This window comes from Euprymna scolopes, chromosome 22 (assembly GCF_053919585.1).
Source record: "Euprymna scolopes isolate OS-2025 chromosome 22, ASM5391958v1, whole genome shotgun sequence".
In the NCBI taxonomy this organism is placed as follows: domain Eukaryota; kingdom Metazoa; phylum Mollusca; class Cephalopoda; order Sepiida; family Sepiolidae; genus Euprymna; species Euprymna scolopes.
In genome coordinates, this window is record NC_136503.1 from 95920613 (window position 1) to 95945453 (window position 24841).

General features: G+C 33.0%; 1 protein-coding gene and 1 pseudogene across 1 annotated transcript in view; both read left to right on the top strand.

The window, feature by feature from the left end:
- LOC145243549 (type-1 angiotensin II receptor A-like) overlaps positions 1 to 24841 on the top strand; it is a 1077320-nt gene that overhangs the window by 279533 nt on the left and 772946 nt on the right. The window contains exon 2 of the mRNA XM_080106527.1: positions 12181 to 12207. The gene's annotated coding sequence lies outside the window, so the exon portion shown is untranslated. The remainder of the gene's footprint in view (positions 1 to 12180; positions 12208 to 24841) is intronic.
- Positions 7498 to 7635, top strand: LOC145244089 (U2 spliceosomal RNA; annotated as a pseudogene).

Here is a 24841-nt window from a genome sequence, read left to right on the forward strand (position 1 = left end):
CGCCGTATGAAATTTATCGATATTTCATATCCGATTTCAGATATGCAATGGACTTTTGATATTAATTTTAAAAATTGCATTTGTGAATGTAATTTTATGAAATAATCATCGCTATTCTTCGATGTAGACAGAAGAAGAAGAAGAAGAAGAAGAAGAAGAAGAAGAAACGCTGAGGAAAAGTGTAGGAAAAACAAATACAAACATAGGAATAAAAAGAGGGAGAAAACAAATGAAAGAGTAGATAAACCACAAGTAGAATTAAAATGAAAAAGGGAGAAAAACGAAAAAGACAAGGTAGAAGACCAGATGTGATAATTGTTAACAAAAGAAGAAGCGCCTTACTAGATCGTAGATTCTGCAGTTCCAGTAGACCACAGAGTGAAGGTTAAGGGGACAGAGAACCGAGGCAAATATATGGAACTGACAAGAGGGCTGAAAAGGATTTGGAATATAGAGAAAGACGGGATAACACCACTTGTAATAGAAGCGCTAGCAACAATACCTAAAAACTTTGAAAAACATAGGAGAGCTTTTAATTAGAGGGATGACTAAGAAGTACACCGAAATACAAATAATAAAAACTACAGAAACATTAAGGAAAACGCTTAAATCCGGAAACTAACACCACACATGGATTATATACACAGATGAGAGATAAAACAAAAAAGAACGTCACATGAATCATAAAAACAGAAAGCAGGCCCACAGCAATCTGAAGCGAGAGCTTCGCAAATGTTTAATTGATGGTCTTAACCATGCCACACGAAGCTGGAATGCGACACTTGTGAACGAATGTTTCTGTTCTATATGCAGCAATGTTTTAAAGTCCACTGCTTGTTTGAGAAGACACATGATTGTTCATAAGAATAGCCTTCAGTCTCCAAAGAAAATGAATGAATTGTTCAATTTCTATGTCACATCTGCTTCAAGATGTGCAAATTTGCGGCGGGAATGCAACGTCATGCAAGATGGCATGGACGACAAGAAGGGGAGAACTCAATGTGACGGCGATCATTTGGAAAGATGCAGCAGTCATCATATATGTATATAGGTATGAGAATAATAAAGTTCTTGAGAGTTACTATGCCGTGAGAACAATATATATATATATATATATATATATATATATATATATATATATATGTATATATATAAAGAGAGAGAGAGAGAGAGAGAGAGAGAGAGAGAGAGAAACATGACGAACTGCGAACGAAAAGTTGAGAATGAAGTAAGTCGGCATACTGTTTTGATTTCCGTTTTCGGCGAATATCAATCACACTTGCCTACATTCATCAGTTATTCCGATATGATATACATCTACTTATATCAAGGTACATATGATTATCTAATATATAAACACCTATATGTCTGTCTGCCTTCATATTTTCACATTCTTACCCTTCCGAAACTAAAAGATCTGGAGCGACGCTAGGGACCTCAAATGATTGGATTTTTTACGGGCCGTTCTTTTATGTGTATTTAACCCACCCCCATTCCGCTAGTTTCGTATATAAAAGGTAATACATCTGTCTGTCTCCATATTTTCAAACTCTATCTCTGCCGAAATTGTTGCTTTATGGGGGTGTTACCAGTTGAAATTGTTGTTTTATGGGGCTTTTGCCGGTTGAAATTGTTGTTAAAAGGGCATTTACCGGTATAAATTATTGTTTTATATATATTTCCACTCATATATATATATATATATATATATATATATATATATATATATATGTGTGTGTGTGTGTGTATATATATATGAGTGAAAATGTGAAATGTTTAAAAAAGAATACGAAATGTATAAAAGCTTATTACTTTTCTTTATTCGTTTTCAATTGGTGACGTGCAGGAATACAAAATAATAATATAAAAAAAAAAATTAAAACTTTTTTTACAAGTACATACTTTTCGACCGATCATTCAGTCTTCATCGGTGTAGTGAAAGTATGAGCATGCACGGGGAAAAGGGGAATGGAAAAGGACGGAAGGCAGAGGATGAGGAGGAGAAGGAGGAGGAGGAGGAAGAGAAACAGGTATAGCCAATGAGAAGGTGACACGTCAGTTTTAAATATATAAACATATAAGTACGCACATGCATACATGCACATAGTATATATACACATATAAACGAAAAATTAAAAATTAAACAGTAAATAAAAATGAAGAAATACGCCTTTAACCGTCCAATCTTTTGAATTCTTACGATATTATTTATTCCAAGAGAGAACAAGAATTCAAAGGATATAAGACGTTATGGGGAGAAACGCTATGATGCTCATTTTAAATCACGGGCTATTTCTCGTTCAAAAAAGAACGAAAATGTCGTTTCCAAATTTAACCGTTTAAAGACAGAAACAAAACGCTACTTTTTATTAATTTATATATTAATATGTACTACACATACGTATACAAACAAATACTCACATGTACAAATATATACACATATATGCATATATGCATACATAAATGTATGCATATATACACATATACATATACTAACAAATGTACATACACATACATAAATGCTTGCGCATATATTTACACGTAGAGGCAGCTATATATATATATATATATATATATATATATATATATATATACATACAAGTTTACATAAGCGAATGTAGGGAGAGAGAGGGGAAGAGAGGGGCGGGAACAGAAGTATTGGTGTGCGAAAAATACATACATATATATATATATATATATACATATATACACACACATACGGTAATATGAGGAAAATTAACACTTAAAGAAAATGTGTTTTGAAAACACACACACATACATGTACACTCATACACATATATCCACATATACATATATATATACATATACATACACATACATATACATATATACACATATACTGACGCGTATATACACTTCCAGGTATATATACACCTACACTATCATAAATACATGCATATATGCGTACATAATGCGCACACACATACACATGCAATGCGTATGAGAGTATAAATATATATATATATATATATATATATATATATATATATATATCCCGATTAAGCTACATAGAATATTCTGCGTTTCACCCACGCTAGTATTCATCAGGCTTATATGCGAATTTTGTGGTTGTCTCTCGTTTTTATATACGCATCTTCTATTGAGTGTTTTGTTAACTAATCAGCTTTCTAGTATCCACCGCACCCTTCCTAATCAGCAAGGGAGCAGGCACTTACAGGACAAAGACTCAGTTGACCTCCGCTTAACCCGTTCATTTGTGTGTATTCTTTTAGCGGGAAGCATAGCCATCTAGTGTCCTGGCCTAATGTAAATCTAGGTTAATTTTTTTATATGCTTGTTTATGTATATATGTATATATATATATATATATATATATATATATATATATATATATATTATATGTGTGTGATAGTTTATGTATATGTATGTTTATTTATTTTTGTATTTGTTTATTTTCTATTTTATTTAGTTTAAAAAGTCTTTTGTATCTCTATCCTAGAGTATATTTTATCCTGTGGACATAGTTGTTCGCTATTTCTCTCCTACAGATTAATAGATGCTTGGGTTCTTTAAAGTATAGGATAGTAAATTTTTCATCAAGGCATAATCTACATGGATCGTCTAGGTGTCTATATGTGTTTGCTTGTCTTACTATTTTTCATTCGAGTAGCGGCGAACGTCCGCTTTTCCGTGAGTTCTCGGTATTTGTTTTCTAGATATATTTTCATTCGGTGTTTATTATTATTGTATGTAATCATAATATCGTTTTTTTCTTTAAATCTAAGAAAGTCATACCTACGTAATATTTCTTGTTATTCGGGTTTTCTTTCGCAATTATTTTAGCCTGGTAAACTATGCTTTTGGTTTGACATTTATTTTGAAGTGGGTAAAGTGTGCGGTATCTACAGTCGAATTTATCTTGTTCTTTATTAGTATATCCGTTTTTATTTATAGTATTATTGTCTGAAGGGTATATATTATTATAATTATTATAATTATTGAAATTATAATGATTATTATTGTTATTTCTACTAGTTACATATGTGTCCTTTTTGTTAGTTTTATTTTTGTCATGGTGTCAAATTTTTTTATTGTTTATTTTGTTGTTGTTGCCATTACTTTTATTTTATATTTTGATTTTATGTGCTTCAATTATTTTCGCTGCAGCTGTAGGATAACTTTAGGTTATATTTATTAAAAATTTTGTGGAAAAGATTGGTTTTGGGGAAGTGCTTTTCGATAAGATCTAGAAATTTCTTGCCAAGTTTTGTTTGTGTATCTTACTACCTAGCTCTACCTACGTATTGATCACTGTTGTAGTAAATACTTAAAGTTTACGCATAAATTTATACTTTCGTATATTAATTTATGTGATTAAATGAAGTAGTTCCTATTTACAATGCCTCCACACAGGACAGAGTTAGACACCAGGGGCGTTTCTTAACGTGGAGAAGAGGAACAAAAATAAATATTATCTCAGTCGTGAAGGATTACTCCTCCACTGACAGAACAAGAAATTGAAGTGCAGCATGCGAAGAACAGATACCACACTTTGATCTTGTCCCGAAGGCCAAGTGATTAAATGAAGTATATATATATATATATATATATATATATATATATATATATATATATATATAATTATATGATTAGAATAATGGAAATATTATTCCGATAAAATAGAGAAATAAATAGAAACAGACCAAGTTATGTGTTCATCAACGTTTCTTCTTTATTTCATCCAGAGGAAGTCTCGAAATAAAGATGAAATATTGATGAACACATCACTTGGTTTGCTCAATTCTATTCCTTTCTCTCTGTCTCTCTTTCTCTTTCTCTCTCCCGAGAGAGCGATATATATATATATATATATATATATATATATATATATATATATATATATATATATATATATACTAGCATGGTTACCCAGCGTTGCATAGGTTGACATGAAGTTCTGTTTGAAACACACCGGTATACTAATTATTTTCATCATGGGCAACTTGGGTACCCGCACAACAAAAATAAAAGAACGGATGAAAACATGTAAATGTAATCGCCTAAAAAAAGAAGTGTGTGATACCCTCTCCACCAGATATTTCAGCAGAAGGCCTACAAAGAGAGGAAACTATTCTCCGGATATTGAGCACTTGAAATACCTCCCAAAGAAAAGATAATTAAGATAAATCATTACAACTTTTGTTTAAATAAAAATAGTAGTGAATGCCCGTGCAATCGCAAAAAAAAAAGATCTACCAAAAATTAATTCCAAAAACAATTAAATGACATTTTTCGTCATTTTATATTCCTAATTTAATCATCCCCTTCCCCCCTAAAAAATAGGATTTTGTCCTATTTTGGGATTCGTTCTGTTTATAAAATGGTTAGGTGAAAGTACATATTGGTTTCATGAAAATTAATTAAATTTATCGTTATTTTATGTTTCAAATGTAATTCTCGCCCCCACCACCGCAAAAAAACTAAAAAAAAATTAGTATTTGTCATGTTTTACCCCCCTCTCGATCTCCAAACTTGAAAAAAAATGCTAGATATAACATGTCTGGTTGAACGGTTTGTGGCTAAAAAGTGGGTTCGTATTTTACGTTAAAGTTATATAGAAAAGTTATTCCCCACGCTAAAATGTTAATTTTTTTTCAATATTTCTTTTTCCAAATTATTTATAAAGACTGCTTAAACAAACAAAAAAAAACAGACCTTAATTTTTTTGGTCAATGTCAAGTTTCTTTCCAACTACCCCCAAAACTTAAAAATGACGACTTTTAATGGTTTTCGGTGGTGCCAAAAACAAATATTGCGTTTACATTTGGGGCAGATAAGTAGTTTTCATGATATGAAAGAATTACTTTTTCAAAAAGTGGGGGATCACTTTTCTATATAAATTTAACGTAAAACGAGCACTCACTTTCTTGTCACCTAATCATTTCTTCATATCATAAAACAAATGTAACTGTGATACTCATTTTCAGCACCCCCGAAAATTGGCGCTGTTTTGTTTACTTAGAGATGCGTTCATTTTTTCATCTCATAATTTAGGACGCTAATTATGCTGTTATTAAGTTTACAAAAGGATACTTTTGTTTTTTGTTCTTTTTTTCATTATAGAACTTGTATAGTTGTTAACAGATGCCACTGCCGTTTAATATTTCACAAAAATTATGTTTACATTAGGAGGCGGTTAAGTAAACTACAGAAGCACCTGGTATAATCTACACAAATTCTATAATTGAATACCGACCTAAAAAGAAAAATGAAAAACAAGAATATATTTTTGTAAACCGCTCGTGTAAGCTTACTTACAGCATTATTTACGTCCTAAATTATGAAAAACTAACAAATCACTTAGTAAAAAAAACTGCGCCGGTTGTCGGTAGTGCTCAAAACGAATATCACAGTTAAATTTGTTTTATGATATGAAGAAATTATTAGGTGATTAGAAAGTGTGTGCCCATTTTACATTACATTTATATAGGAACGTGATTCCACACTTTTTGAAACAGTAATTTTTCGTATCATGAACACTACTTATCTGCCCCAAATTTAAATGTGATATTTTTAGCACTATAGAAAACCATTAAAAGTCGTCATTTTCAAGTTTTTTGAGGAGTTGGAAAGAAACTTGACATTGACCATTTTTTTTTCTAGGGGTAAAACGCCGTTCAGTCACGTCGTAAAAATCGACCATTTTTAGTCGCGTGCAAGCGACTCTATAAGTCACTCCGTCGGTCGGTAGGTCGTTCTGTCCGTAACATTTTGTGCTTGGTCTTTTTGGTTAAGATCAAAGGTCTATTGTTAATAGATGCTGTTCTTCGCTTTTAAAGCTTTTCTAGTATCTGTTCCGGCAGATACTGCAAGCAAAGACCCTATGTGGGGGTAACCCCACAGATAAGACCTTGGTCAATGTAGGGGCAAGCCTTCATACCAATTGCCAGTATCCAGCGCTCCTATTCCCCGGAGAGTTGGTCCCCATTTCTCCTTCACTCCTCACATTAAAAATCGGCCTTGTGCCCAATTTGCTCGGTGGGGGAGCAAATAAATACCGTATCTGTTCCGGCAGATACTGCAAGCATAGACCATTAGTGGGAACAATCCCACATATAAGACCTTGCTCAATGTAGGGGCAATCCTTCATACCAATTGTCACTATCCAGTTCCACTACTCCCCGGGGAGTTGGTCCCCATTTCCCCTTTCATTCCTCACATTAAAAATCGGCCTTGCGCCTAATTTGCCCGGTGTGGGAGCAAATAAATACTGCTTTTCTTTGCCTTTTGGCCAAAATCAAAGTGTAGTATCTGTTCCGGCAAATACTGCAAGCAAAACCATATGTGGGGGCAGCCTCACATATAAGACCTTGCTCAATGTAGGGCCAACCATTCATAACAATTGTCACCATGCACCTCCCTTACACCCAGTGGAGTTGGTCCCCATTTCCCCTTCACGCCTCACATTAAAAATCGGCCTTGTGCCTAATTTGCTCGGTGGGGGAGCAAATAAATACCCTTGTCTTGGCCTTTTGGCCAAGATCAAAGTGTATTATCTGTTCTTACTACATGCTGTACTTATGTTTGTAACTTTGTGATATAAAGTGGGGGATCACTTTTCTGTATTAATTTAATGTAAAATGATCACCCACTTTACAACAAGTCGTCTCAAAGCCATTTAAGTCATTCTCCAGATCATTCAAGTTGTTTTTGAAGGATTCCAGTTATTTTTTAAGCATTCAAGTCGCCCTTAAGATTATATAATTCATTCTTAAGCTCATTAAAGTCATTCAAAGTAATTTATTTTTTATTAATTTAAGTCATTTCAGCCCATTTTTGGGTCATTTTAGTTTATATTTAAGAATTTCATGTCAATCCTATATTCACGCATTCATTTATTACACGAGACACGCGACTAAGTGTTATCGCCCTTGTTAATTTAAGATATTAAAAGAAAATCTGTTTCGCAGGCAATTAAACACACTTGGTATAATCTATATATATAAAAGCGAAAATGTGTGTATGTATTATGTTTGTATGTATGTATGTGTGTTTGTGTGTCCGCTAAAAACTTTCGAGAGACAGAAAAAAAATTCACAAACTTGGTATCATATTGAAGCTCCCTCGTTCACCCCTAAAATATCGAAAAATGGACAAGAAACGTTAATTTTTTAACCCTGAAATCGACAATTTTCTACTATGGGGGGTGGTCAACAAAAAATGTCCTCTCATGACGAGATCGGTTCTACGCATGTACCAGATGATTTAGTTTAAATAGTTGAAGAACTGACTGAATTTCGTTTACGTCGTGTTAGCTCAGTTGGTTAGCGCATTGGTTCATTATCTAAACGTTTTGGGTTCGAATCGTTGTATGAGACGTCTTCTTTTTTCGATTTTTTTAATTTAAATATTGGATCGTGTTATTTAAGCTATTTCCCACGTAACGATCTTTTTTCTGTTTTTTTACTTCGCTTATTCTTATGTTTTCATTAACACCCCCGACCGACAACACACCCAAAAACACCCGGGTACCCACCGATTTTTTAAATTTTAATATCGAAACAGGCTTATCACGTGTTTTTTTCTTTTTTGTTTTTTTTTCGATTTTTACATTTAACATCATTCGTTTGCCTTACATTAGTTTTTTTGTGTTTTTTTTTATGTTTTGATTACCCCACCCCTTCCCCCGGGTACTCCCGCTTAAGTTTTAACGTTCGTTTTTATGTTTTCTTTTTTTACTTCGTTATTCTTAGGTTTTCATTAACAACCATACACACCTACAAACACTCGTGCAATGCCGGGTACCCCCCCCGCTAAGCTGAGGGTTTTAACGTTCGTTTTTCTGTTTTTTTTTACTTTGCTTATTCTTAAATTTTCATTAACACCCCCACCCCCGCCCGACCAGACACACCGAAAAACACACGGGCAACGCCGGGTACCCCTTGCTAGTTATTATAATAAATCCTGGGCAACACCGATTAAATTTAATAAAGAAAAAACAAAAAGAGCAGGGGATTATGGATTTTGTTCACATGTGTCTCTGTGACTAACTCTGCCCTCGTGAGGATGCAAGTAAATGAGGACATTAGTTTTGATTATTTTTCTCTAACAAATAAAAAAGGTTACTTAAAAAGTAAGAATAAGTGAAAAAAATTTCATCCGAATTAAAATTAAAAAAAAATAATTCATCTTAGAATAATATTTCGAAATGAAAAAAAAAGAGGAAATATTTAATAATGTGATCCGTTTAAAACAAATTTTCAAGTAAACGTACACAGTTATTTCTCCTTTTGGTTTTCTGATTTTTAGTTTGAAAATAAAACGGTTTTAGATTTCAGATAAAATAAATTAAATCAAACATAACTTGAAATGTAAATAAGCTAAATAATTAAAAAAAAATATTAGTACAGTTGAAACAAAGCTATTATGTCGAATGAGTAATGTCATCGGGGTAATTATTTAAATAGATTAAATTTAATGTAATATGTTAATGACCGTAACTCAGTAATGAAAAAGTTATTTAAAGAATACCATGGATTGAAAGTCCTTAAACAATATAATGTCTCTTTGACAGAAGTATCCTAATATGGACATTATTATTTATTGAACTTGGTAGTTGTACACACAGATACACCCACACACGAACACTAGTACTTTATATATATATATATATATATATATATATATATATATATATATATATATATATATATATATAAATATATATATATATATATATATATATATATATATATATATATATACAGACACACCCAAACACGAACGCTAATAATTGATATATATATATATATATATATATATATATATATATATATATATATATATATATATATTTATATAAATATATATATATATTTATATAAAGTATAAGCGTTCGTGTGTGGGTGTGTCTGTGTGTACAACTATATATTTAGTCCAAGTGACATATGGCCGAGTGGTCCTAGATGTTGTATCAAAGTTTACAGTTACCCAAAGGTGCTGAGTTCAATCCTGAACGAAGGCAGTGAAAAAGTAACACTCAAAAACAGAGCATCAACAACTATGTCCCAAAGCCTAGCTGGAGTCCGAACAACGAGCCCCCGTAATAATAATAAAGGGTTGGGTTCGAGACTCCTAACAAACGGTTCCCCAGTTCGATACAAAACACCTGACGAAGACCGGAGGGCAAAACGGCCGAAACGTTGTGACAATAAGAACCAAGATGAGGAAGTCAGTCCGACAATCTCAATCAATGAAAACACCTCATCTCAAAAATACAGACAATTACTACAACTATATATATATATATATATATATATATATATATATATATATATATATATATATATAGTTGTAGTAATTGTCTGTATTTTATATATATATAAAGTATTAGCGTTCGTGTATGGGTGTGTCTGTGTGTACAACTACCAAGCACGTCATTAGAAGCTTGTTGTTTGTTTGTCTACAAGCAGGCGATTTGAGCACTATAAAAATGGTGGCGAGTGTCTATTTAAATAGACATTCAAACGAGTTATTTACGGGCGTCGATTCCATGGTCGAGTGGGAGAACTGCCGACTGTCAACATGACGGTTCTAGGTTCAATCCTTGGCTTGGGAGAAAAGCAAGTCCAGCGGCACTGATGAGTTGTTATACAACGAAACAGGACTGTTAGTCGATGACTATATATATATATATATATATATATATATATATATATGTATAGAGTGAGACTGTAATAGACATAAGTAGATATGTAATTCATACACTGGTTTTAGTATGTCATTTATCTTCTTACGCGATGAAGGATTTCTCACTTCGATTGTTTTACATCGCCATTTTAAGAGGCATATATATACATATACATATATATATATATATATATATATATATATATATATAAAAGTGAACGTGTCTGTGTGTCTGTCTGTGTACATTTCCCTACGCAATAACTCTGTCAATTTTTAGTCTATAGACTCGAAATTTGAAATACTGGGTACTGAGATTTGGGAAAATCGATGTGACGGGTGTCAGCCAGAAATTTGGCTGTTAAGGGGTCAAATTTCAACGATCTGACCTTTAAGAACTCTACCAAACTCCTCCGACAATTTTGGGTCTAGACACTTGAAATTTTAGATATAGGTTCCTTGAACCTGGATCTAACTTAATAAAGTGATTTGAGCCCGAAACTATAAATTTTAAGAGGTTATAATAGGGGTCAAAGTTTTAAAAAATGAACCATTTTTTTTGCTTTTTTTGCACAGCATACACCTCCAAACACCCGAGCAACGCCGGGCACCCCTGCTAGTATATATATATATATATATATATATATATATATATATATATATATATATATATACATGTTTTAATGTTTTACATCCTCTCACTTTATTCAATCAAATTATTAATCAGACCTTATACACATTTATACACGTAAATATGTAACTATATGCATATATAGACATATACATATATACGCGCATGTACAGGTACATACATACATACATGATGATTGCGACGTCTTGTCAGACGAGTGCCACTCCCTCAGATATTTAAAATTCATGAGCCCAAATGCCTGAGGGAGTATCTATACAAAGATGATGTTACAGAGTCTTAGCTTTGTACGACAGCTAAGTCTCTCTCTCGGTTCAAAATGTTGAGATCCAGCAAGAAGCAAGAGCAAGATAGCCAGCAGCAAATTAAACCGCAGACCAGCTTAATGCGGGTACTGGTCTTCCGCTTTATGGTTTTTTTAAATCAGAGATTTGCTTCTCCTAGAAAGGTTGCCTTCACCTCGGCTTACGGGAGCCCTCTCCACCCCAATACACATATACACAAACACAAATATACACGGTGCTAGTTGGCCGTTGACCCAGAAAAGAGTTCATTCGCCCTTTGGAAGGTCTTGTTTTTAATCCTTCAGGGAGACTAGCCGCCCTCCTCACCAAACAAGTCTGGTGGGGGAACTAGTTTAGTCGCCGGTGACCCGACCATGAGGCAGGTAGTACTGGGTTACATGGTACCAGTAGCATATGACATGACCTGACATACATACATACGTACATACATACACACATATATCAGTTCTTACTAATAATTAGAGTACATATCTTTTATTCGCGTGAAAGTTACTCAAATAAATAATAAAGTGTCAAACTTTTACTCATAAAACTAATATTTTTCATTTTTCTTTTCAGGTGATTTATACTTAGTGGATATAAAAAGTAAGTAAAATTATTTATTTAGTTTGAAACCTGTTTGGCTATTGTAAGATATTGGAAAGAGATTTATTTCATCTGTAACAGCATGATGAATTATTTTTTTTTATTACAGAAAGTTGAGGTTTTCAACGTTTTTTTAATCTATAAATTAAAAAATTGTACTCACACACAGACACAGACACACACACACAGTATACATACATATATACATATATATATATATATATATATATATATATATATATATATAGAGAGAGAGAGAGAGAGAGAGCAAACGTATATTAAAGGAACAGAACCTTATTTCTGACCCAGGTTAACTTATTAAATAATACCAATAATAATATATCTATCCATGTATAAATTTTTATGCACATATGTATACACACACACACACATATACACACATGAATATGTGTGTTTATATATATATATATATATATATAAATATATATATATATATAAAACTACTTAATTTACTCACATAAAATTAATATACGAAAGTATAGATTTATGCGTAAACTTATGTATTTACTTCAAAAGTGCTCAATACGTAGGTAGAGCTAGTTAGTAATTCATAAAATATATATGGCGATTAAGCTACACTGAATATTCGGCGTTTCATCCACTGTAGGATTCGTCAGGCTTACGCGCATAAGTCTGACGAATCCTACAGTGGATGAAACGCCTAATATTCAGTGTAGCTTAATCGCCATATATATTTTATAAATTACTATATATATATATATATATATATATATATATAAAATATATTTTAGTCATCGACATACAGACCTGTTTCGTTGTTTCACAACTCATCAGTGCCGCTAGACTAACACCTCTCCCAAGCCGAGGATCGAACCTAGAACCGTCGTGATGACAGTCGGCAGTCCTACCCCTTGACTACGGAATCGGTGGCCGAAATTAACCTGTCCGAACGATTATTTAAATAAATATCCGTCCGCTACTCGTAGAGGGCTCAAACGTTTGTTTGTAAACAAATCGCGAGCTTCGCATTATTTCAGCTAAATTAAGTAACGAGTAAGATAATTTACGAGAGTGCTCTACCAAAGAGGGGAGCTTTATAAAATATATTTTAGTCATCGACATACAGACCTGTTTCGTTGTTTCAGAACTCATCAGTGCCGCTAGACTAACACCTCTCCCAAGCCGAGGATCGAACCTAGAACCGTCGTGATGACAGTCGGCAGTCCTACCCCTTGACTACGGAATCGGTGGCCGAAATTAACCTGTCCGAACGATTATTTAAATAAACATCCGTCCGCTACTCGTAGAGGGCTCAAACGTTTGTTTGTAAACAAATCGCGAGCTTCGCATTATTTCAGCTAAATTAAGTAGCGAGTAAGATAATTTACGAGAGTGCTCTACCAAAGAGGGGAGCTTTATAAAATATATTTTAGTCATCGACATACAGACCTGTTTCGTTGTTTCAGAACTCATCAGTGCCGCTAGACTAACACCTCTCCCAAGCCGAGGATCGAACCTAGAACCGTCGTGATGACAGTCGGCAGTCCTACCCCTTGACTACGGAATCGGTGGCCGAAATTAACCTGTCCGAACGATTATTTAAATAAACATCCGTCCGCTACTCGTAGAGGGCTCAAACGTTTGTTTGTAAACAAATCGCGAGCTTCGCATTATTTCAGCTAAATTAAGTAGCGAGTAAGATAATTTACGAGAGTGCTCTACCAAAGAGGGGAGCTTTATAAAATATATTTTAGTCATCGACATACAGACCTGTTTCGTTGTTTCACAACTCATCAGTGCCGCTAGACTAACACCTCTCCCAAGCCGAGGATCGAACCTAGAACCGTCGTGATGACAGTCGGCAGTCCTACCCCTTGACTACGGAATCGGTGGCCGAAATTAACCTGTCCGAACGATTATTTAAATAATATATATATATATATACATATGAAATAAAATGGAGGTGGAAGGACCTGGATACTCAACGTTTCGCCCGATTTATGCGGGCTTCTTCAAGAGGGAAGGTCATTGACGAGAGAGTCGGAGGATTGGGGCTATATATAATGATGGGGGAGAGCAAAGTGTTTTCCTTTAATTTAAAAAAAAAAAAATTTCTTTCGTAATCTCGTGTCATTTTATTTATTTAATCTATCACCGCTATATTTCCAGACGCAATTTTTTTAATCCCTACGATATTTTAATTTTTAGACGTAATCCACTACACTAGTTTACTCTAATTTATTTTTTCTCTCATAAAATGTATATATATATATATATATATATACGTATATATGATATCTAATTTACATAAGGAAAACACTTTGCTCTCCCCCATCATTATATATAGCCCCAATCCTCGGACTCTCTCGTCAATGACCATCCCTCTTGAAGAAGCCCGCATAAATCGGGCAAAACGTTGAGTATCCAGGTCCTTCCACCTCCATTTTATTTCATATCGTCGGATTTAATCCAGCTCAACAATCATATATATATATATATATATATATATATATATATATATATATATATATATATATATATATGAATCAAAAATTACAATTAAACTTACCAAAATGATCCAAGATGATAAAACTAAAGTATAATATAAATATTAAAGAGTTAATCTTTATAAAGTAATCTCAACCGGATGTAAAAGCTCGATAAAACAAAATAGAGCTTATAATAAGAACAAATAGTTAATAAAACATTTTAAAAACACTTTGAAAAAGAGTTAAAAATAAAATATTTAATTTGAAAAGGAAACACTAAATAAGTGGATAGTCCTTAATCCCGAGAGTTTCGAAGAAATACTTTCCTTCTCATCAGAGCGTAGGAATTAGCAAAATACGGGATCGGATTTTGCATGCAAAAGTATTTGATGAAACTGCATATAAGTCAAAGATCTTGATAACAAAAAGGGAAGCACAGGGAATAGTGTTAAGAAAAAGGTGATTTCACGTGAATGAAAGGTAAAGTATACAATGACGGTAAAATTCACAAATGTAAATCCAAGAAAGTTAATTAAATTTCCATTCGCACAAGTAAAATCCAAGGAAATCGCGTAATTGGAAGATGGTCCAAAATAATCCAAAATACCGAACTCCGTGGAATAATTCACAAATATGTACAAGGAAAAGGGGAAAGAATTCAAATAATATTAATAAAAGAAAAATAAGATATGCGTTGTATCTTTTGAAATGTAATGTTTTGAACTCTTTTTTAAAGTGTTTTAACATGTTTCATTAACTATTTACTCTTATATATATATATATATATATATAAAGATATATATATATGTATAAATATATATATGTTATATATATGTATATATATGTATATATATAATCTATCATCATATAATGAAAAGAAATTAATTTATATTACACATGCAACATTTAGATTCAAAGGAATGTATTCATTTAAAAAATCAAAAAGGGTGTCATATCTTTTCAAATCTCTGACGGCCACACTTCTAATTCTATCGACAGTATTCGTTCTAGAATTGAACAACGACATCTATTCCACATTACAAACGTAACATATTGTACTGGTATTTGATTTTCCTAAAATTAATTATCTAGAGGAAATGTTGGAATAAATACAGAACGGTTGGAACCATATAATTGGTTTATTTTATGTTTCAACTCCCCATGACATAGGAATATTTTTTATATTTTTTCACTATATATATATATATATATATATATATATATATATATATATATATAGTAAGTTATAAAATATATATGGCGATTAAGCTACATTGAATATTCCGCGTTTCATCCATTCTAGGACTTTTCAAGCTTATGCGCGAATTTTGTGATTGTCTGTCGTTTTTATATACGCACATTCTATTGAGATTTTAGTTAGACAATCAGCTTTCTAGTATCCACCGCGCCCTTCCTATCAGCCAATGAACATGCACTTACCGGTCAAAGGCCTATTTGACCTCTGGTTGATCTGTCTCTTTGTGTAGTGTAGCTTAATCGCCATATATATTTTATAACTTACTTACAAGCTCTACCTACGTATTGAGCTATTTTTAAGTAAATACTTAAAGTTTACGCATAAATTTATACTTTCGTATATTAATTTTATGTGAGTAAATTAAGTATATATATATATATATATATATATATATATATATAGTTTGTAAGAGAAGACGAGAACAAGTGGCAATTTACAAATCAATAAGTACATACATATATTTTATATATACATATATTTATTCAGTTGTATTGGTAAAATGTCTTACTTGTTATGTCTGCGACAAATTCCATTATTAATTTCGAAAAAAATATTTTTCAAATCGTAAGCGTAACAGATCGATTCAAAGCATGCTAGATTTATGTTGTGAGCAAATATCTATTGATTGATTTAAAATCAATAAATGTTGTTTATTTTATCATTATAACCAGCAATTGAAGATTTTTTTCTTTGAACAGAATCAAATAAAACAAAAGAAAATTATTGCGATTCTATCAAACAATCCGATTTTTCCGATCCGCAAATATATATATAATATAATTACACATATAACTGGATACGTTTAAAACGGTTAAAAAACGTATTTTTTAAAAAGAAACATTTTTTTTTATTTAAGGTATATTTTGATGATGTACATCGATGAAGAGTATGTTCTTATCTTTTTCGTGTCTGCATGGTCGAATTATGTGAACGAGACTGTGTCAGTCTGTTGGTCTTCGTAACGGTTTTTTTTTTTTTAAATAAAAATATACTGTCATCAGCAAGTGTTTTGAGTTTGCCGCGCAACTTGAAATAATTGAATATTTTTATTTCATGCACTTGTATCATTGCATATAAATTAAATATTGTGCAGAGGAAGTACTATATTATTGGATACGTTATGAAGGCAAAAAATGCATGTTTTTAATAAACAAAATTATTTGTGTATACCAAATATGTTTTGATGCTGTACAATCATTTTCAATGAAGAGTTTTTTTCTTTTCCGTATGGTGGAATCCTGAAAGCGTGAGTGCGTCAGTTCGTGGGTCTTGGCAATGAAAAAAAAAACACTCATCCTTGTAAAAAAAGGCCAAGTTAAGTGGTTTTGCCCTATTTTTGGATATTAGTCGTTAGAGTGACCGAGTTCTAAAACAATACCGATTTTGTCACGTTCCGACGTGTTAGTTAAAAGTTTTTTTTGCAGACATACAAACACACACACATACACACATTTTATCTTTTAGATATAAGAATAACGAGGGTGCCTGGCGTAAGCCGGATGTTTTGGAGGTGTAAAAGAAAAAAAGTTTTGCTGAGAAGGTAGACTCGATCCCGAAGCCTTGACGCGAAGGTAGAAAAGAAAGAGGACCCTCCCTGATATCTTACCCACTCGGCCACGAGGGGAGAGGTATTGAAACCCGTTTTAATTTAACGATTTGAAAGTTAAACTACAGGTGCGTGAATTTAATAAGGTCAAACATCATGCCATACGGAAATGAAATTACCTTTGGCTGCAAGCCAGTTTCTGCGTTTCCCTCCAAGATGTTGCGAAAAAACAGTTCCTCATATAAAGAGGAGCGTCCATATAAATAGCAATTGTCTGATATAAGGAGTTTGCCCCCGTATTTATCAAATTTCATTGCTTTTCTAGAGTCCATTGTCGAGTGCGAAGAGGCTTGTTTTGCTACGGGTTCTCTTTCGCTTTATATTGAAAAGCCAAAGAAACACGTGGAGTGTAAAAAATATCGCGAAAATAGTATGTAAAACGGGTCCAAATTTTAGATACACGCGAGCTCGTTTCGTAAATCATACATATTATAATCTAGATATTATATAAAAAGTTTTAAGAATGAGTGACCCCACCAGCACGCACCCCAAAAATGCCTTTGCCGGACATACACAAAAATATGCACACACACAAAAACATACACAATTTTCGCTTTTATTTTATAGACAAGCGAGGGGTACTCGGCGTGGCCCGGGTGTGTTGTGGTTGTGTAGTAAGGAACCGCGAAAAGAGTGGTAGTGGCTGGCGGATCAAAACAAGAGTAAACAATTTGGGTGGAGAGAGGTGTTAAAAAAGTGAAAGTAGGTAGGCAGGCTCGAACCAGTAAGGCAAAGGAGAAAACGAATGTTATAAAAATGTAACGTTTTAGCCGATGCCTCGATGGCAAAACTGGAAGTCACGAACTTTGAAATAAAGGCTAGTTAATGGAAAAAAGAAGATGGCTCGGAAAATATCGGCGAAAAAATGCGTTTTCACCCTGCAGGAAATTTCCTAATTGAGGGTGAAGGAATTAATGTTTTTAGACAATTTTTCAATATAATCGTCCGATATCGCGAGGTTTAAAACGACCCCGGTTTCGTCACGTTCTGACGTGCCTCGCAGAATTTTTTGCGAGACATACAAACACACACACATATTTTTCTCTTTATATATTATAACAGTTATTTCTCATCGTATATTTTTATATTATTATTTGCTCGTCTAAAGTCGTTGTTATCTTGAAAAATTTTGCTTTGTTGAAAATTTACTCTTTATAATATAATTATATCGATAGATAGATATATTTAACAGTTTTCTAAGCCAATTTCTTTAGGGGGTAATCTATATTATTTTGAATTTTTTATCTTATCATCCGGAAATGATGTAATGGTTGTAGTGGTGGCAGAAAGAAGCATGGTTATGTTAATTTTAAACGTGCTCTTGCGTTTTCTTTTGGGGGTTGGGTTTGAGAGAGTAATGTCCGTTTTGAGGTAAAAAAAAAAAGTATGTGAAATTGTTTCATATATGTATTTAAATTACTTGGCTTAGTATAGGTAAACTTATATTTTGCATGTGTTGTATATTACCCGCGATTACAAATGTAAAATTATTTCATATACATGCTGTAAATTACCTACCCCAGGGCAGATACAATAATTTAATACGTGTAATACCCGTTTTAGGTAGGTAAAATACTCTTTTGCTCGAAATAGCAAATGATACATAGACATTAAAACTTCCTCTTTCCTAAGAATAACAAATATATTCAAAATCAAATTCAATTTTCTCATTGTTTATACGGTCCCGAGCAACGCCGGGTTCCCCCGTTATTCAATTTACATATTTCCTAAAACAATACTAAATCTTATCAATCTAAATCTCCTTAAAAAGTAATTAAACTATTTTGCTTTAATAATTGTTTTTATAGTTTTGTTTGATACAAAACTTGTAATGACTCAATGAAAATCGATTTGTCTGGCTACGCAAGACTCAATTTGGTTTTGCTAGGTCAGCACGTCGAGTCTGTGATGAGAAATGAATTTAAATCTGTTTAGCCGAACTGAAAGACCTCTACTATAATTGGAATTGTTACCAATATTCGCGGACTAACGTGAACATTCCTAAAATCTGTTTTCTATTAACAGAATTTTGCAATTCTAGATGTCGGAGCTCATTCAAGTAGAACCAAACTAATTATAGTAAATTATTAGAAGTGCATAAAAACCGGAAATTTCGCCGCCAGCTATGCATATTAAAAAGCAGAAGCCAAACTTGCGCTGACACCATGTTGTATAAAGATTAAAATGTTCGATCTTCTGTTGAGTCAGCCATGAAACCAAAATGAATACACAATCTATAATCGCTTATATAATACAACTAGCAGTTCAACCCGGCGTTGGCCGGGCCCTATATACTGTTAATAACTTGGCCTACGTGTGAATACACTTTATGTAAGGTTTCAAATGTTTAGTACTATGGTTCATTGTTTTACGGCATATTAGCCCTTTGTAGGTTATTTAAGGCAGAATCCAGTGCTTCGAAAGAATTTTTTAATAGAATATATATATATATATATATATATATATATATATATATATATATATAGTCTTTGAAGTTTTTAACATTTGAAACCACACAAAAAAATATTTTTTATCATTCATCAAAAAAAAAAAAACATCTAGTCAGTAAGTCATTTAATCACCTGCAATCACTGCATCAACTCTCAAATTTACTATAATACCAATTTTTATATTTTTTAAGGGATCATCAGTTGTTTACCATGAAACACTGTTTCGGGGATTTAAAAACAAAACAGTGTATTACATCATGGCTCCCCAGCAGTGTTGATCAAACACCACGACCCTTAATCTTAGGAAGAAGACAAGTTACAAAAATTTTTTTTTTTTTTTTCCCCAATTTCCTATTCTTAATTGTAATTACTAACCTTTTCATAGTATAAAAATGAATTTCTTACCTGTGCGATTCATCAATTTCCACATTTAAAATGGATACATTTTTTAATTTTTTAATTTATCATTCTTGTATTTATAAGATTTGGATTAATCCATTTAACTACTTATCATATATATATATATATATATATATATATTTAAGTCGGTTTTTATTAAACCCATAATTAAAACCCTAACAGCTACTAACACTCCCGGTCTGAGTGGACCTGGAAGTAATGGTAATTAAACGGTGGCTCCATACACCCCCAAATCCCGCAAGTTAGGGCGTCATCATCGGATATAGTTTAAGGTCATATTCAGAACATCTTATGTTTAGAATAAAATGTGTTTGAATAATTTCGCAGAGATTGAAGAAATCATTTTTTTTTTAATTTGACCCCGATTTTGACCCCCTAATATTTATTATTTTCGTCTAAAATCAAAATAATAAAGTTCTACCCATGTCCAAGTTACCTACATCTAAAATTTCAAGTGTTTAGACCAAAAATTAGCGGGGGAATTTGATAGAATCTGTAAATGTCAACTCTTTACACTTTGACCTTTTGGCAGCTAATTTATTGCCCCAAAACTGATCAAAATGCTTGCCGCATGTCTGAATACCCGTTATATATATTTTTCGAATGTTTAGACCCAAAATTGGCTGAGTAGTTTGCTAGACACCGTAAAGGTTAAATCGTTTGAACATTGACCCCTTGGCAGCTCGAATTTCCAACCCAAACCGTTTAAAAAACTTAACCTATGTCTGAATAATTTTTATGTAAAATTGCAAAGGTTTAGACAAGAAATTGGCTGAGTAATTTGGTAGAGATCCCAGATGTGAAATTATTTAAAACTTTGACCTCAATTTTACCCTTTAACTTTAATTGTTTGTGTCTCAAATCAAAATGCCACGTTTTACTCATGTCCAAGTTACCTACATCTAAAATTTCAAGTTTTTAGACCTCAAATTAACGGAGGAGTTTGGTAGAGTTTTCAAACGTCAAATCGTTGAATTTTGGTCTCTTGCCGGCCAAATTTCTGGCTGAAAACTAATTAAAAAGCTTTTTTTCCAAGTTTGATTACCCCTTATATCAAATCTCGAGTTTCTAGACCGAAAATTGACAGAGTTACTTGGTAGGGAAATGCACACTGACACAGAGAAACACCCACATACCTTACTGAAGTTAAATAGAAAAGAATATTTTCACTTTTGTAGTCATATAGATTACTGTAAATGTCTATTACCAAAAATGAGATACTATTTTTTATATACTCCAATTCACTAGATGCCAGTTTCTTTTGTATTTTTTTATTTTTACTTTTTTAAAACTAACTTAGACCCGTAAATCTAAAATAACAATAAAAAAAAGCAATAATACTAATTTATGTATTGCGGACGATTATCCTCCTCTTTTTTAGTTGCTGTTTCACGTCGTTTCGGTAACCACCTGACGAAGGCTATAGGAATAGTCGGCCGAAACGCCGTTAAACAACAACTAAAAAATGAGTATAAAAGTCCGCAATAAATAAATTAATATAAATAAAACTCATCTCAATAATGAATTCCAATTAAATAATAAAGAAACAATTCGATACAGACCCGACCATGGAAGATCAGATCATGAATAAACGTTGATTTATAGGAACAAAAAATCCAAACTTGATCGCTCTTTGGGGCCTGTGGCGCAGTGGATAGAGATGTTGAATCTTTACGGTTTGAGAATTGTCTTAAGATAGCGGTTTCAATCCTACTCAAACTTGCCTGATATTTTTACAATCACCCGATTAGTTGTTTAGAGGAACAAATCTATACAAATATTACATTGAGGATATTGCGAAGGCTGCTGCAAAGATGGGTTCCCTCTGTCAATTAGAAGACTACTCACTACCTAACTAATATTCCTGGTGCAAAAAAAGATCCAGATAATTACACATGGGAACAACGAGGATACTAAAAAGAGCACTCGGGTGGTTTCCATAAAAAATAGGGGAATGTTGGCAGCTGATTTGGCTGCGTCAAACCTAGCATTACAATCTTCAAAGAAAGAAAAATTTTAAAACACGATATAGATCGACCATCAACACCGACCCACTATTGTGAGCACTGGGCAATATCTGATTTACTCACAGAACCTAAACCTTAAAATTGTATATGAACACCAGAAAAAGGGAGTCAGCAGAACTACCTCGATCCCGAAACTGGCCAAACATTTTACACAAGACTGTCTTACTAATGAGATAGAAACAAAAGTCTACAACAGAAATTGCCCAAAAGAGCCGACAAAAATTCACTCAGTGCAGAAATAATGGGTCAACCAACAAATAGGGATCGCAAGAAATTGCTGAGATGCATTTAAGAGATCCAGGGTTCCTATCCCGTCGCGGTTACCACCTGACAAAGGCCAGAGGAATAGTTGGCCGAAACGTCATAAAACGATAACTAATAAAAACGAAGATAACAGTCCGCAATAAATAAATTAATAAATAATACTAATCTCAATAATGAATTCCAATTAAATAACAATATTACTTTACAACAAAAAAAGAAAAAAAACCGGAAACCATGGTAAATAATGAAGAATTAAATGGAGGTTTGCAGGAATAGGAAAATATAAAACGTCTGTGAATATTTTTACAGTTCTTGTAAAAATAAGGGAGAATTTATTAGCTGATATATCGAAAAAGTCTGAATCAATAGTTTAAGAGCCGTGCGTTTCAGAGGTCGGGAATACTTCTCCGCTCAATTAAATATATAATAATTATTTAAAAGTTCTTTGAACCATGCTATGACCTTAAGCTATATCCTATGGTGATGCCCCAGCTTGCAAGCTTTGGGGAATCTGAAGCCAACCTTTAATTGCCATTGCTCTCAGGTCCACTCTGACCCAGAGTTATAGTATCTGTTAGGGTCCTGGCTATGGGTTAAATAGAAACCGACTTGAAAAGAATATATATTCTATTCGTTGTTTGCAAATAACGTATAAGGCAATACAAATGAAAACTCGACAAACAAAGGTAGATCAATAAGAAGTATATTAGGAAAAGTATATTTACAGTATATTTACATAATGGTTGTCAGGTAAGAGAGTCCTGGCTGGAGAACATATCTGCTCTCAGCTCGGCCGTCGGTGGCTTCTGGTTAACACACACTCAGACTAACCGAGTCTTGTTATTTATGTGTAATATTATCCACATATGTAAATGAGTGGGTGCCACCACAACACTATTAAAAAATTTTCTTCAAAATCACTGGTTTCGGCATTAAATAACCTGAAAAAGGATTGATATTCCGTAAAACAAAAACAACCAAACAATCAATCTAAAAGTTGTTTATAAAAGTTAATTGTCTTTGTTTGCATATAAACCTTTTTTCCTTAAATTACGGGATTCGACATTAAATAACCTAAAAAATGATTATATCTCGTAACATACATAAGTAGACCAAACATCAAGATTAAATATCTGAGATATAAAAAAATTTACAAAATTACTTGATGCAGAATTCAATAATCCGGAAAGGGTTGATAAAACAAATCCAAACATCATGAATAAATACGGGGATCCTTCAATATGTTTCCAGGCTTATTTCGTATAAACACATTTATAAATAACACACACATGAAACTTTAGCCCTCTTCAACGTAATCTCCTCTGGATACAATACACTAGTTGTACTGTTTTTTTAAAGGCTTCACAGATTTTATGATTTCATATTCAAATTAGCATCCAAAGCAATAATTGGATTACTAAAGCCTGATTGCCACGGCTGGTGAATTAAAAAAAATGCAATATGGACGTAAGGACACTTTAGAAGAACAGTATGCGATTAAATCTGGGAAAACTCTTTGAAATGTCTTGGAAAGCTCTTGGAAATATCTTGGAAAACATCTTGGAACAATGTCTTGGAAAAATCTGGGAAAAATCGTGGAAAAATGTCACAAAAACGTATGGAATACTTCAGACTGCTTTTAGATCATCTTGCATGAATCCAGCATCAACTATGAATGGCATAAAAGATTCAAGAAAGGCAGGGAGGCTGGTGAATTAAAAAAATGCAATATGGACGTAAGGACACTTTAGAAGAACAGTATGCGAGTAAATCTTGGAAAACTCTTGGAAATGTCTTGGAAAACATCTTGGAACAATGTCTTGGAAAAATCTGGGGAAAATCGTGGAAAAATTTCACAAAAACGTATGGACTACTTCAGACTGCTTTTAGATCATCTTGCATGAATCCAGCATCAACTATGAATGGCATAAAAGATTCAAGAAAGGCAGAGAGTCTGTAAGAGATAATAAAAGGTGTAGGAGGAGTAAGGAAGTCAGAGTACCAGAGTTGACTGGCCAAATAAAGAATTTTATGGATAAGAATCGTCGTTTATCTATAGTAATAATAACTACGCAGTTTGGCGTCAGTGTGGGAACTTTCAACACAATTATTCGCGAGAACATGAAGATGAGGAAGAT